Genomic DNA, 16,400 nt, shown 5'->3' with positions numbered 1-16,400 from the left:
CATGGTTTAAACAATATAGACGATTATTTCTCTTCCTTGGAAGAGAAGTCTGAAGCAGGGAAGTCCACAGCTGGTTTGGGACTCTTTAAGGCGACATCAGGGACGCAGGCTGCTGCTTTCTGTGCCAGCAGCCTGGCTATAGATTGTGTTCTTTACTTCATGGTCCTTGGGGACTGAAGGAGTTCCCTTTATCCCTGGAATAAAACTAAAGGACATCTCTCAGCTGAATCAAATCCACTTAAATCCTTTGTAGGAGATCCCCAAGATATTTAAAAAATATTTTATAACTTAATCACGTGACTGAAGCCCGGCTATAGGAGCATTTCAGAAGTATGGTGGCCAGGGCCCAGGTATGTATGTGCATATGGGGAGTGCTTGTTGAGATGGGGCAGTGTGTATAAAAAAATATCCGTATAGCTCTATAATGCTGTGGCACTCCTGCTCCTCAGAAACAGCCTCCAGTTGGACCTGCAGATGGGAGCAATCAAGGGAGTCGTAGTAATATATCTCTACAGAGAAGTAGTGAAGTGACATGGGTGAGGAAAAACTTAAGAATCCTGGGAACAGTAATATTTGTATAAGGAAATACTCATAATGACAAAACAAAACACTTCACTAAGTCCTGAAAAATCCACGAAGCAAAGCCAAAAGAAAAAAATAGGAAAGATAGATCCTTAAAAAAACACAGAGGCTTATTGATTTATTTCAAGGCCTCTTATGAATACATGTCTCTTGTTCATTTTATTTTTTTCTCCTCTGTGAGGAAATCAAAATATTCATTTGTTTCGTGATTTGTTTTGCTTGCTTTGTGGAAAGAAAAATGGGGGCATTGTGGTCATAGATGCAGCTTTGGAAAATAAGAGCCGCAGTTGACCAAGCCCAGGAGCTTTGCCTGGCTGAATCACGAGGGGGGTGGAATGAGGAAAGGTTACAGTTTCTTTTAGTTTCTTAAAGTTCTGTTTCCTAAGTTGTCATAATCTGGAAGTGATGGTGGCATTAGGAAGTGAAGGATGCTTCACTTTCAGGTGAAGTACAGTAAGATCCCTGTCTCTGGCCATCTGAAGCAGTCAGTACTACCAGATTCTACTCTTATGTGCTGCTGACTGTAGGCAGCTGTGACGGGAAAGCTTAGGTGAGGGGAGATGACCGTGAAAAAGGCAAGCCCCGGTGCCTGTGGGATTTCCAGTTCTGGTGAAGAACTGTGTATTCAGTGGAAATTGAAGAGGACAAGGAATGTACAGGAAGCCCGTGGGTCATTGGTGTTGGTAGAATGCTTGGGACAGAAGCTGGAGAATAAGAAAATGGCCTATGTGCTCCTAGGGAGACAGAGAGGGATTCTGATTTTATTTTATTTAATGAATTAAATTATTATTATTATTTTGATAATATGTGAGCCATGAAGCCTCAAGAGCTATGGACATGGTTTATGAGATTTCTTGAATATTCTAGAATTGCAAGCAACATACCAAATTATATCAACTTTTGTCTGTGACAAAGTATCTGAGGCTTTAATAAGTTATTGTGTCTACCCCCCATGAAAAAAAGCACTCACTATTAAAGATGAATGATAAAGATGCCAAATGATGAAAAATAGAGAAAGAGGACGCCACTGTTGCTACAGTGCTTGCACCGGATGAATATGGTCATTTTGCTAGGATCTAAGTAAACTAGGTTTCAATGAGAAAAATCAAAAAATAAGGATGAGAAAAACATACAGAATGTTGGAGAATTGGCTGGCAGAAGTTGTGGCTTGCCATTAGCTGTTTGATCTTGGGCAACTGTATGAAACTTCCCTATGCTTCAATTTCCTCAAATATAAAATGGGGATAATAGGTATTTACTTTAAATGGTGGTCGTGCAGATTGAATGAGGCAGTGGAGGTTGAGCTCGTATACAGGAGTTGGCAGATGGAGGGTGTTTGGTAGCCCTCTCCCACACAAGTGTTTGCTGTTTTATGTTTGTTTTAGAGCCCTATATTTCATTTAGGCCTGGTCCTCAGCGAGTCCGTCTTCAGAGAACTATTCAGTGATGCTCACACTCCAAAAGAACATGTCTTATTAAGTGGTTAGTTTAAGGACCCTTTCCCATGCAGATTTGCAAGCCGGGTGTGTAAAAATCACACACTGTACTTGTTGCCTGGCAGCACGTGTCCCTGAGTGGTGGTACATGGCTTGCATTGTAATGTCGTCAGTGCTGGGACTAGCTGGCTGGACATGTACTGCCACATGGGCTAGGGGCTCCATTCCTCAAGAGAACTGCAGCCAGCACTAGGGTTAACAGAAAATGACAAGGCAGGCATGGGTGAGGGAGGCGCCAGCCGAGCAGCGGGATGTCCTTTGATTTGCTCCTGTTATTTGCATGTCTTTCTTGTGATGTCTGTGAAATGTTCAGAATGACAAAGTTCTTAAAAGACCTGCTGACTCTGGCTGGAAAATGTGAAAAACCTCCTGTTTGGCGACCTATTATGTCCAGCTAGCCTGCATTTTCTATATCTTTTTCTTCATTTTTATTAATGCAAACATTTGCATGAAGACAGAACCTTTGTTTCTGAAAGAGTTCATCTGCTCCCGCTGCTCACTGGCCCTGCAGCGCGGCAGCACAACAGAACCTTTGTTACGCTGTCAGCAAAGCTGTTTATGAACGGTGGCTTACTGAGGACTGCTTCCTGTGCTGTGTGCTTCCATTTTGTCCAGAGAGAGAGAGAGAGAGAGAGAGAGAGAGAGAGAGAAAAGAAAATCGTTCTTAGGACTGAAAAGAATTTGGACTTTCTTTTATTCAAGTCCCGAGTGTTGAAATGACAAGTAGCTCCCAAATTTGTGAGGAACTGGTAATTGCGTCGAATGCGTTTTTTTTTCCTGCTTTACCTTGAACATAATGAGACTGTTAGTAACAATAGAGGGAACAAGTGCCTTCTCATGGAATAGGGAGAAGGACTGGGGCGGGGGTGGGGAGGCAGCAGGACTAGTGGTTCAGAACAGGACAAAAGTGGCTTCCTGTAAGAACCCTAATATTGTTAGTGGAATGTGTTTTGGTACTTAGTGTTTCCCACCTGGGAGGCAGGCTCCTGAAACAGTCAAGCTGAATAAAGAATCGCACCAGAGTTTATAAATAGTGGACACAGTTTATGTATCCAGTCAGTAAATATTTGAGTGACTGCTATGTGAAAGACACTGCTTGATCCTGAGTGTTGGAAGGGAAGAAAAGATGAAGGAGTCAGTGTACCCATTTGTCTCTAAGGAGTGGATTGTTAGTGCACATGGAACAGAAATGACTCCATATGAGGTAGGAAGTGCTATGGGAAAAAATCTAAAAATCCATATTTAGGGAATTAAGGAAAGGGAAAGATTGTTTTTGGCTGGGAGAGAATCCCAGAAAGCTTCAAGAAGCAAGTGTCATTTAGGTTGGGACCTGGCAGGAAAGCAGGGATTGGATATTGCAGCATGGGTCCAGTAAAATCGATCCACAGTTTATTTCTGTAAGGTGCTTTGATTGTGTGTATATGCTGTGTTCGCTGTTAATTTAGACAGTATGTTGTTGGCATGAATTTTCTGTTTCAAATAAACAGGGACCTTCCTTTCCACTCATTCACTCCCTTTGTTTTTTTTTTTTTCTTGGTACACTTTAGCCTACGTCTCTGGGGTGTCTATGAATATCTACGATAGCATCCTTCACTTTCATAGCAAAAATAGAAACCTGAAGAGATTATTGGGCATTATTACAGCCCTACCCCAGAAACGGGGTGTGGACATAGTTCTTAGGGAGGATGTGACACACAAGACACTTGTCTGAAAAGAATCCCCAACTTCATCCAGAGACAGTGTCCACCAGCAGAGAGAGGCTCTGGCATGTTAAGCTCATGAGTTTCCAGCTACCTTAAATTAGAACTCTTCCATTAGCATTTTGTCATTAGAAAAAATGAGATCCTATTACTATTATCTCAGTTGTAGCAAATTCCAGCTGATTTCTCTGAAATATTTTTCAATGTTAAGTGCCTAGGAAATAAGTCACTGCCTTAATATTGTATTGTGTTCATTATCGCTACCTTATGTATCGATAGTTAAATTACATATTTCCTGTTTACTTATCAGTCAATTTTGTAGTAATCTGTCAGCATGTGCTTTTCCCTCAAAGGCTGCAGCTTCTGAGGAGAGTGAAGCACAGTTCCTTTCCCTCTGTAACTTTGCTACTTCCTGTGTGACATGGCGTGGTTGAGCTGCCCGCGGTTTACTTCTTGTTTGTCAATCTGCAGGTGTTTAAAAAATGCTCATTGTGCTTTCTGGGAAATAATTTTGTGCATGTTTATAGAAGTAATGTGACAACTGTACTGCTCTAGAAATAACTATTTTTGCAAAGTTATTGTCATGACAATTAATCTTTGGTTCTTCATGTGTCCCTTAGATTGTAACTGTGGGAAACGTAAGTGCTACTTTAGATTTTTCTGGTGTTCAGAAAGTACATTTTGTTATGGAGAGCTAGCTGAGTGCTTTGCATTTTTGAATCTCTGTCAACGCCTCCTTAAAAAAAAAAAAAAGATCCTGGTTTCTCACATTTATTTTTCCAGGATTCTAATCTGCTAATTTGGAATTGTGAGATTTAGGCTGGAAATACTGAGGCAGTAAGATTTAAATGCTTAGCTTTGACAACCCCCAACCATAGAAAGCCATCAGTTGTAGAAGAACAGAAGATGGGTGGATTTGTAGTTGACCAGAGGCTATTTGAATGTGCGGCCACTCAGATTTGCCCAGCTGTTAGCAATTACAACGCCTTTTCTGGCTGAGGGCAGTAGGTTCTAACTTGTGTCTTCTACGTTACATACCGATCTTTTGCTGCCTCTTGTATTCTAGTTGTCACAGGTGACCTTAGCATATATGTAGTGCTTCCTTTGCCTCTGGCTTGTCTTCCTTCCTGAGTTTGATTGTATGGCAGTATTTTGGTGATTTGATTATACAGCCACAATGTGTCAGTTTTATTTGTGGTGTAAGTAACTATTATTGTATAAGATCTTTCCTTAAATTGTAAATTTGTCCCTCAGAAAAACCAAACTAAGACACATCGTGCTGTGTGGCTACTTTAGCACAGTAGCACTCTGCAATGCAGACCAAAGGCTGAAGAGCAAAGCTTTTTCTGCTGTTGACCAGCCCTTTAGCCTTCAGTAAATTATGTTTCAAAGTCTTTTTTCCCCATGTATAAAATGATGATAACTCATAGGATTGTTGTGAAGAGTAAAGAATGAATACTTTAAAAGGAGTTAAGATGGTATCATGCAGGCCTGGCGCGATGGGCTAGCAACTAAAGTCCTCACCTTGAACACACCGGGATCCCATATGGGTGCCGGTTCTAATCCCAGCAGCCCCGTTTCCCATCCAGCTCCCTGCTTGTGGCCTGGGAAAGCAGTGGAGGATGGCCCAATGCCGTGGAACCCTACACCCATGTGGGAGACCTGGAGGGATTTCCTGGCTCCTGGCTTCAGATCGTTGCAGCAACAGCCTTTGTGGTCACTTAGGGAGTGAATCATTGGATGGAGGATCTTCCTCTCTGTCTCTCCTCCTCTGTTTATATCTGACTTTGCAATAAAAATAAGTAAATCCTTAAAAAAATGGTATCATGCACGTTGCACTTAATAGAAGTTGTCTGCTGTGGGTGGGTGTTTGCATAGTACTTAAAACATCCCCTGGATTTGTAGCAGCTAAGACTTTGCCCTGGAGTGCCTGAGGATTGAGTCCTGGCTCCACTTCCATTTGCAGCTTCCTGCTATGCACAGCCTGGTAGTCAGTGCATGACAGTTCTGATTGTGTGCAAACTGTGTGGACCTGCCCTGATTGATGCTGATGTTGAGGGAATTTGCCAAGAGGATCAGCTGATGGAACATTCTCTCTCTCTTTCCTCTCTTTCTGTATTTTTCTGCATTTCAAATACAATGAAATTTTTAAAAAAGAAGCTACTTTCCTTTACTAACATTTGCAAAGGCTTAGCTATTATTAAGTAACCCTTGTAATGATCAAGAACTATTAAAGGAGGGCCCGGCGGCGTGGCCTAGCAGCTAAAGTCCTCGCCTTGAAAGCCCCGGGATCCCATATGGGCGCCGGTTCTAATCCCGGCAGCTCCACTTCCCATCCAGCTCCCTGCTTGTGGCCTGGGAAAGCAGTCGAGGACGGCCCAAGGCTTTGGGACCCTGCACCCATGTGGGAGACCCGGAAGAGGTTCCCGGCTTCCGATCGGCGCGCATCGGCCCGTTGCGGCTCACTTGGGGAGTGAATCATCAGACGGAAGATCTTCCTCTCTGTCTCTCCTCCTCTGTGTATATCTGGCTGTAATAAAATGAATAAATCTTTAAAAATAAATAAATAAAAGAACTATTAAAGGAAAGGGGTCTCCTGCATTATATCAATGATATTTCTCAGGATATTGATCTTCAGGGTGCAATTGACTTAAATCATTTGTTCCCCTGGGACCCCCAAATTAAACTTGGCCTAATTGTTTTATGCTTCTGATTAGAATTGGTTTGTTTTACAGACACCTGATTTTTCATAAATACTGTCCCTTTTCCTCTGCTGCATGGTTTTAATCTTTTTAAGGTCTGTTTATTCTTATTGGAAAGGCAGATTTACAGAGAGAAGGAGAGCCGGAGAGAAAGATCTTCCATCCGCTGGTTCATTCCCAAGTGGTCACAACAGCTGGTGCTGAGCCGATCCCGAGCCAGGAGCCAGGAACTTCTTCTGGGTCTCCCACGCAGGTGCAGGGTCTGAAGGCTTTGGGCTGTCTTTCACTGCTTTCCCAGGCCACAAACAGGGAACTGGGTGGAAATTGGAGCAGCTAGGTACGAACTGGCACCCATATGGGATCCCAGCACTAGCAAGGCGAGGACTTTAGCCGTGAGTCTATTACACCAGGCCCTGAATTTCTTTCTTTTTTTTTTTTTTTTAAAGCTGTTTTATATTTTTTTCAGAGACAGAGGCACAGAAAGACAGTATCAGAAAGAGGGAGACCTTCCATGTACCAGTTCACTCTCAAATGCCTGCAATAGCCAAGGCTGGCCATAAGAAAGCCAGGAGCACAGAACTCAGGCTGGGTTTTCCATATGGGTGGTAGAAACCCATGTTCATGAGTCATCACCTATTGCCTCAGGTGGTATACTATCAAAAGTAGACCGATTAGGATTCAAACCAGGCTCTTCAGCTATGGAATGCAGGCATTCCAAGCACCAACTGAACTGCTGCACCAAATACCTCTAAGTTAGTTATAAAATTATGATTTTGAAAATGGGCTAAGGGTTATCTTAAACCAAACATTATACCATATGAAAATAGAATAATGGCCCAACGTGATAACTTAGTGCCTAAACGCCTCACATTCCATGCACTGGGATGCCATTTAGGTGCCAGTTCATATCCCAGCTGCTCCACTTCCCATCCAGCACCCTGCTTGTGGTCTGGGAAAGCAGTTGAGGACGGCCCAGAGCCTTGGGACCCACACAGGAGACTCCGAAGAGGCTCCTGGCTTTGGATTGGCTCAGTACCAGCCACTGCAGTCACTTGGGGAGTGAATCATCGGACGGAAGGTCTTCCTTTCTGTCTTTCCTCCTCTCTGTGTATCTCTCTTTCCAATTAAAATAAATAAATCTTTTTTTAAAAAAGAAAATAGAGTAAGTTTATATACTTGAAGTATACAAGAATTTTATGAATGGGGCATACACAAAGCCAAAAATAAATATTTTGAACTATATTTGTAACTTCTATACAATGAAAGACATTACCAATAAAAGCTATAAATTTTTATTTCTATATATTCATGTATGTGTGTGATACGTAGGATTGGGACATTCTATAAACCAAGAAGGGAAAAAAAAACAAACAGGAAGATTGGCAAAGGATACTAGTATATTATTCACAGAAGAAGAAATATAGATAAATTGAAGATTGAAAATATGTGTAACTTTCTTCACAATCAAGGAAACTAAAAACAACAGAGAGAAGCTGTTTTACAACTATAAAATTGGCAAAATTACAAAGTTTTAGGCTAAGAATAGTAAAATTAGTTTCATGGCTAGGAATAGTATAAATTGGAATAACAACTTCGTAAAAGCAATTGTCTATATAGTGAATGTGAACATGTATGTTTTCTAAAAAATGCCTGGTGGGGCTCGGCAGCGTGGCCTAGTGGTTAAGGTCCTCGCCTTGATCCCATATGGCCGCTGGTTCTAATCCCGGCAGCTCCACTTCCTCTCTGTCTCTCCTCCTCTCAGTATATCTGACTTTGTAATAAAAATAAAATAAATCTTTAAAAAAAAAATGCCTGGTGGATTTTGAGGCATCCATCTTGGGAAAAATTCTTGCATATGCACACAAGGAAGTATGTATAAGAAATGTTCAACAAAGGTGAGTATGTTAACAGTGGAAATATGGAAACAGCTTATATATTTACCAATAGAGAAATGTTTACCATTAGAAAGTAGCAGAAGGGTAGGTTGATATTGTTTTATAAAAGATCTCCAGACATTGCTGTTTGAAAAAAGTGAGGTACAGAAAAATATATGTTATTTAGTTTAACACTTAAAAACAATAGCTGATAAGCTGTATATTTCTATAATTTTTAAAGTATTAATCTCAAACTGATAATATTCATTTTCTGTGGAACCAACCCGGATAAGTCTTTAGCTCTTTCTATATGTTTGAATCTTTAAAAAGCATTACGTTTCTTTTTTTTTAATTAGTTATGTCTTTTTTTTTTTAAAGATTTATTTATTTTTATTACAAAGTCAGATTTACAGAGAGGAGGAGAGACAGAAAGGAAGATCTTCCATCCGATGATTCATTCGCCAAGTGAGCCGCAACGGCCAGTGCTGTGCCGATCCGATGCCTGGAACCAGGAACCTCTTCCAGGTCTCCCACACAGGTGCAGGGTCCCAAAGCTTTGGGCCGTCCTCCACTGCTTTCCCAGGCCACAAGCAGGGAGCTAGATGGGCAGCGGGGCTGCTGGAATTAGAACCGGCCCCCATATGGGATCCCGGCGCGTTCAAGGCGAGGACCTTAGCCACTAGGCCACGGCACTGGGCCCAGCATTACATTTCTGATAGGAAATTAACATTCTTGCCATTTTAAAGATCATGCCAATACTTTGCCTGATTTGCCAATTTAAACTTTTTTTCCTAGTATTAACAGTGAAAAGTCTACAGTTTCTAGATAGCATAGTGTAATATGGGACATTGTGTAGGCTTTTGGATTTTCCTTGGTCTGTTTTGCTTTCTGTTTTGATTGAGGAGTTGTGAAGTGGGTGGGTGGATGGGTATGGGGGTCTAACCTAGATCTAAATTCAGGCATTTGTTCAGGCATTTGTTTAGTCTTTGGGCAGTTTCTCTGTGCTTCAAAAAAGGCTATTAACTGACTTCATTAGGTTGTATAAGAATTAAATGGTCTAGCCTGATGGTTTTTTTTCCCCCTTTTTTGGTGTGTTTTTCATTTCCCCATCCCTCTAGGTCAAGGGAAATTGATCTAGTGTGGTGTAAGATCAAAGATGGTTTTGTATGGATGGTAAAATGTTTCACCAAAATACACTGTGTCTTTGGACCAGAACAAATCAGTAATGATGGGGGATGTAAATAATTAATTTTAGAGGTCTAGTAACTTTTTAAACTAGTAAGCTATCTATTTGTACCTCACAAGATCAAATACTAGATTATAATAGTGATTTATAAGTGATATTGAACTTGGAACTTCTAAACAAGCTTACATGATGGGTTGTTGGTTAAAAATCTTGCTTACCTTAGAAAATAGTTTTTAGTTCAGTAGACATTTATTATTGCCAGCTAGCATACGAATCTCAAAGGCCTCAAAGACAAAACTGTCTCCAAAGGACCCTGGTAAGAGAGGAAAAAGGCTTCAGTGAAGTATTTGCATATATATATATATGTTTTTTAATTACACTGATATTATTTGTGTGTATCTATTAATATGACATAGTAACTCATGAATATTTTTCTGGTGAGACTTATTTGTTTACTCTTTTATTTGAAAATCAGAATTACAGAGAAAGAGGAAGAGATAAGAGAGAAAGAAAAAGAGAGGAAGAGAGAAGAATCTTCCATTCATGGTTTATTCCTTAGATTGCTACACAGCCAGGATTGGACCAGGCAGAAGCTGAAAGTTTCATCTGAGCCTCTCACACGGGAGGTAGGGGCCCCAGCATTTGGAACATCTTCTGCTACTTTCCCCAAGTCAGGAAGCTGGATTAGATGTGGGGCAGCCAGGACAGGAACTAGCACCCATACGGAATGTTGGCATCATGGATTATAACAACCTTCTGTGTCACCATGGTGGCCCCCATTCATTATATAGAAATTCCATATTAAATAGTATTTTTAAATGGTCTAACTAACATAGGTGGAATTTCTAGATGCCTCAAGCAAAAATTTCCAAATGAGACCCTCTATAATTTAATTATGAAATAAACAGCTAATACTTTGATGGTATTTATGCTTGGGAAGAGAGTAAAAAGAAATAGTTTTGGACTTTCCCCATATAAATTATGGCCCTCTGGGTCATTAGTAGTTAATAAGGGAAGGCTTCGTGCAAGTTTAAAGGCTATAGCTAAAATGAGTGTGTGATTATATATATTACAGGTGTAGAGCTTTATAAAGCCCAAGAATTCTTGACTATAATCTTTACTCTTGGTTGGATGAACAGAACTTTAAAACAAATGAATAGAGGTTAGTATACATTTGGGCACTTACTGTGTGTCAAACATCTATGTAAATTAGCAGGATGTTTGGATAGTTCAAATACAGATTTGCCTGATTCAAGAGCCTGTGTTCCTTTTTTTTTTTTTTTTTTTTTTTTATTTATTTTTATTACAAAGTCAGCTATACAGCGAGGAGAGAGACAGAGAGGAAGATCTTCCGTCCGATGTTTCACTCCCCAAGTGAGCGCAATGGCCGTTGCTGCGCCGATCAGAAGCTGGGAACCTGGAACCTCTTCTGGGTCTCCCACATGGGTGCAGGGTCCCAAAACTCTGGGCCATCCTCCACTGCTTTCCCAGGCCGCAAGCAGGGAGCTGGATGGGAAGTGGAGCTGCCGGGATTAGAACCAGTTCCCATATGGGATCCCGGTGTGTTCAAGGCGAGGACTTTAGCTGCTAGGCTACTCCGCGCCGGGGCCCAAGAGCCTGTGTTCTTAACCATTGCAGTGAATTGTTATGCAGTTTTAATCTGAGTTAGTATGCAGCAATAATGTAATCATTAGTATGTTACCTTTGGTGTATATTAAGTGTTTTCAAAAAATGTAGTTTGTATTATAGACATAAAACTTCCTGATATCATAGCTATTTTAAAGCAGGAGTGGCTGAGGGCGAGTCAGTAGAACCAAGGTTTTGATTCACGATTGATTTCACATGCTAATTCAAATAAGGATTGTGTGTTGTTTACTTAGATGTCGCTTAGATTGCTCAGTACAGTTGCCCAAGTTCTAAATGCTTATCTCAGACATCTGAGCAAGATGTTTAAGGTTTAGGGACAATATAGCCGTATTTGTAGACATTAGAAAACTTAATCCTGAGCTTGTTGTGGAAGTCACGCCAAAGCAAAAAGAAAAAGCCAGCTTAAACACTTTTCCTCTGCCAGGAGGGCAGCTAAGGTGCCCACATATCTTTGCCCTCCGGGGTTGCAGGTGTGCTGTTTTTATTCTTTCATCATTCACATAAATTAAAACCTATTCCTTTGCATTTAAAAAATAATATAAAATGACACTCTCCGTGTTTTATTGCCAGGCAAAAGCTTTGAACTTGTGTCTCATTAAAATTTGATAAACTGTAAGGATTTTCCAGGGTTGGGTGGTACACTCAGCCACAGAGGGAACAGGGACCTGATGAAGAGCTGCAGGTGAAGGAAACCACCAATGAGCAGCAATTAGAGAGCTTCCAGCTTGGCTGTTAGTGTGGAATTCTCTGCCCGGAGGAACTTTTCTCTCTATGCTTTGGAGAGGGGAGGTGGCACTTTGCTCCTTCCTTCCACTTACAGATTAAAATACAGCACCAGGGGTTTCTGTTTCCTCTTTGTGAACTAAAATGGTTAGGGTGAATACTTTGTTCCGGGGTGGTTCTGTTTAAAAAACCCTTGAAATTTGAGGACAAGTTATAACCTCACACAACTGCTAATTGGTATGCAGGTAGGGCTAGGACAGATAGACAAATTCACAAGGATAATGAACCTCATCTCATAAGTCACTTTACTTTCAATATATGTTGCTGCTTTTGTACTCAGCATAACATGAAGATTAATGTTTGCACCTATTTAAAATATGTTAATGATGAGGCTGTGTGTTAGCAGCATGGGGTTTTAGTATTAGATAAGCCTGTGTTTTTTTAAAGATTTATTTATTTTTTTATTGGATAGGCAGATATACAAAGAGAAGGAGAGACAGAGAGAAAGATCTTCCATTCACTGGTCCACTGCCCAAATGGCCACAGTGGCTGGAGCTGAGCTTTTCTGAAGCCAGGAGCCAGGAGACTCCTTCAGACACAGGTGTAGGATCCTAGAGCTACTGCCCTCCCAGGCCGCAAGCAGGGAGCTGTAGTAGCCAGGACACAAACTGGCACTCACATGGGATCCCGGCGTGTGCAAGGCGAGGACTCTAGCCATTAGGAGATCACACCAGGCCCAAGCCTTGTTTTAATTTTGGTGTCTCCACCTACTAGCTGTGAAATCTTGAGCAAATTACTTTCTTTTTTTTTTTTAAAGATTTATTTATTTTTTATTACAAAGCCAGATATACAGAGAGGAAGATCTTCCATCTGATGATTCACTCCCCAGGTGACCTCCACGGCCAGTGCTGTGCCGATCCGGAGCCAGGAGCCAGGAACTTCTTTCTGGGTCTCCCACACGGGTACAGTGTCCCAAAGCTTTCAGCCGTCCTCGACTGCTTTCCCAGGCCACAAGCAGAGAGCTGGATGGGAAGTGGAGCTGCTGGGATTAGAACCGGTGCCCATATGGGATCCCAGCGCGTTCAAGGCGAGGACTTCAGCTGCTAGGCCATCGTGCCGGGCCCAAATTACTTTATTTCTGTGAGGATCAGTTTTCTTATTTATAAAACAGAACTATAAAAATACTTAGCTTAAGATTTTATGAGGATTAAATAATGTGTGTGAAACAGTTAACACAATATCTGACTTGTGTAATAAGTTGGGAAGGGGCTCAAAAATGGCCATATTATTATTTACAACAATAAACTAAGTATGATTAGCAGATAAACAGATATGGTTTTGCTGCTTTCTGGTGCAAAGTCTGTTTTTTTTTTTTTTTTTTTAAATAAAATTGTTCTGTTTTTCTCTAGGAGGACAAAAGTGCTTTGATATCAAAGGCTCTGAAAGCATTTCTCCTGTACAGGGCTTTCACGTTGACTTTTTAGTTCCTGGAGCCAGGGAGTAAAAGCAGCAGGATTTGCTTCTAAGTACAGGTCTTTTATTTCTGTCATCAAACAGGACAAAATTCTGTACTAGCCTAAGGTAGACTGTAAGTCATGAAAGGCCAGCAGGGAATCCTTTTGTAAGATCACGTTAAGCCGGTAGAAGAAAGGAATGGGAATACAGAGGTGAAAATATAGCTGATTCTACAGTTAGTGTGGCCATCCCCCCGGCCCCCGTTTGACATATGCTTAATTATAATGATTGGTACCTTGAAAAATAGCAATTAATGCCAGAAATCTGTGTGTATTATCTCAGCTTCACTGTCAGTTTTGGCCGTTTCTTTAAAAAGTCAGTTCTGTGGTTAAATGAAATGTTGAGTTAATGACACACTGATTTTATTCTCACATCTCTTTTGCTGGGAGAAGTGGGTGAGGATTTGCAGTGGTTGGTAATTGTTAGCTGTGGTAACGTACGCACACAGATAGAACAAATCCTGGAATGTTAACATGTCTTTCTTCTGGACTTTGGGCTGGTGCAAAGGTGGTAAAATCTTGGATCACTGAGGTCAGTGAACGAAGGCTCTTGAATTCAGCCTGGTAGATAACTTCATGAGCTTCACTAAAACTTACCAGACTTGGGGAGTACTTTATTGAAGCACCCCTTTTTAGCTGATTATTACTCTGTATTTTGCTTATGAATGAAACTACAAAAGAGAAAGATGTGCACCTTGGCAGCGATTTTGTGGAATTTGTTTTAAGCAAAAAATTCGTTCCATTAAAAAAAAATCTGTTTCCACAAGGAAGCATTTTTATAAACTTTTGGGTGATAAAAAGGGAATGTGAATTGGAAGCGTCTAGGTAAGGTATGCTAGGATACACTTGTTATACCAAAGATGGAATCAGCGAAGAGAAGGAGGCATTTTTTGATGTATGAGGTGTTCTGGCCTATGTTTCCTGCTGAAGTGAATCCCCACTGCCTGTTTGAGACGGGCTTTTAAGAAAAGGTGGGGCATGGGCCCAGCATGGTGGCCTAGTGGCCTTGCCTGTGCCGGGATCCCATAAAAATAAAAATTTTTAGATAAAGAATAATTTTAAATAAATTTTAAAAATTAAGAACATTTTATATAAAAATATTTTTAAAAATAAAAAGGCTTTCCAATAAAAAATAAAATCTTTTTAAAAGAAGGTGTTAGCAAGCATGTACTATGTGCCAGGCACTGTGGTATTCTGCACACATGATCGTATTTAATCCTCATAACACTATAGGGTAGATAAAGAAGGATTATTACCCACATTTCCAAATGAGGAAATTTGCTTAAGGTCACATGGTTAGGAAATTGTAAGACTGAGAATCCAAGTCCTAACTCTAGCTCAATTTCTTAACCGATAAACATAAACTACAGGATACGCAAGAAGCGCCAGGAGTGGGTATTGTGGCACCATGGTTAAGTTGCTGCTTGTGATGCTTGTATCTGCTATCACAGTGGCTGGTTTTGAGTCAGCTTCACTTCCAAACTAGATTCTTGCAAATGCAAGGCAGCTGATGATGGCTCAAATGCTTGTGTCCTTACCTCATGTACAGGGATGCCCAGATGGAGTTCCTGACTCCTGGAAATACAATAAATAAATAAATTAATAAAGGAAATGAAAAAGAAAGAAATATAAAAGAAACAGCTGCACCAGTGATACTTGATAAAATTACTGGTCCCAGTTAGAAAATTAAGCATCCTAAATTTGAGATGGTGCTGGTTATACATCGGCATTTTAACATGGCATCTGAGGTGATTCAGATCAAGGAATTGATTGACCATACTTTGAGAATTAGGTAGAATTATTTATTACTTTTTAAAAAAGATTTATTTTATTTTATTGTATTTTAAAAGATTTATTTATTTTTATTGCAAAGTCAAATATACAGAGAGGAGAGGCAGAGAGGAAGATCTTCCATCTGATGATTCATGCCCCAAATGACCGCAATGGCCGGTGCTGCGCCAATCCGAAGCCAGGAGCCAGGAGCTTCCTCCAGGTCTCTCATGAGGGTGCAGGGTCCCAAGGCCTTGGGCCATCCTCGACTTCTTTCCCAGGCCACAAGCAGGGAGCTGGATGAGAAGCAGGGCTGCTGGGATTAGAACCAGTGCCTATATGGGATCCCAGAGCATGCAAGATGAGCGCTTTAGCCAATAGGTATGACACCGCCCCCCTTTTTTAAGATTTATGCTGTTTATTACTTTCTACACATACTTTCCCCGTGGGACACAGAAGAGAACAGGTGCAGATTAATGAGCTGGCTAAGATTAAGCCCCCAAAGACAGAGCTATGATTCCAATGCATGTCTGTCTAATTCCAACACTCACACTCTTGATTCAAACCCATGATTTTTCAATCAAAACCAATGTGGAAAACATGAGAACCAATAAATCAAGCCACACAGATTTAATGGTGTTATTATTTATCAAGGTTAATCATTTCTGTGTACATTACTAGTGAAATTTGTATAGTTGTTAAACATTTTCAGTGACTTTTCTGTGATTCAAGGAACCGGATTTTCCTTATGATCACATCATCCGTGTGTCAGGGACGGATGCACTAACTAACTCCCTAGGCAGAAATATCTTAGACGTGCAGAATGGAAAAGGATAGAAGGCAGTATACGGAAAAGAGTTTCTAGGAGTATCTGCTAAATAATGCCAAAGCTTCTCTTTTAACACACCCTCATTTTTTAAAAAAGACTTATTTACTGTTATTTTTATTGGAAAGTCAGATTTACAGAGAGGAAGAAACATCTTCCATCCACTGGTTCACTCCCCAAATGGCCTCAGTGGCTGGAGCTGAGCCAATTCGAAGCCAGGATCCAGGGACTTCTTCCAAGTCTCCCATACGGGTGCAGGGTTTCAAGTCTTTGGGCCGTCCTCAACTGCTTTCCCAGGCCACAAACAGGGAAGCTGGATGGGAAGTGGAGCAGCTGGGGTATGACCTGGCATCTATATGGTATCCTGGTGCATGGAAGGT

General features: G+C 40.9%; 1 protein-coding gene across 1 annotated transcript in view; it reads left to right on the top strand.

Annotated features, from left to right (window-relative positions):
* Nucleotides 1-16,400, top strand: part of CSTPP1 (centriolar satellite-associated tubulin polyglutamylase complex regulator 1) — a 204,622-nt gene that overhangs the window by 23,898 nt on the left and 164,324 nt on the right. The gene's annotated exons all lie outside the window — the stretch shown is intronic.

This window comes from Ochotona princeps, chromosome 4 (genome assembly GCF_030435755.1).
Source record: "Ochotona princeps isolate mOchPri1 chromosome 4, mOchPri1.hap1, whole genome shotgun sequence".
Lineage (NCBI taxonomy): Eukaryota > Metazoa > Chordata > Mammalia > Lagomorpha > Ochotonidae > Ochotona > Ochotona princeps.
The sequence above is the reverse complement of the archived record's forward strand: the minus strand, read 5'-3'. Positions and strand labels throughout refer to the sequence as shown.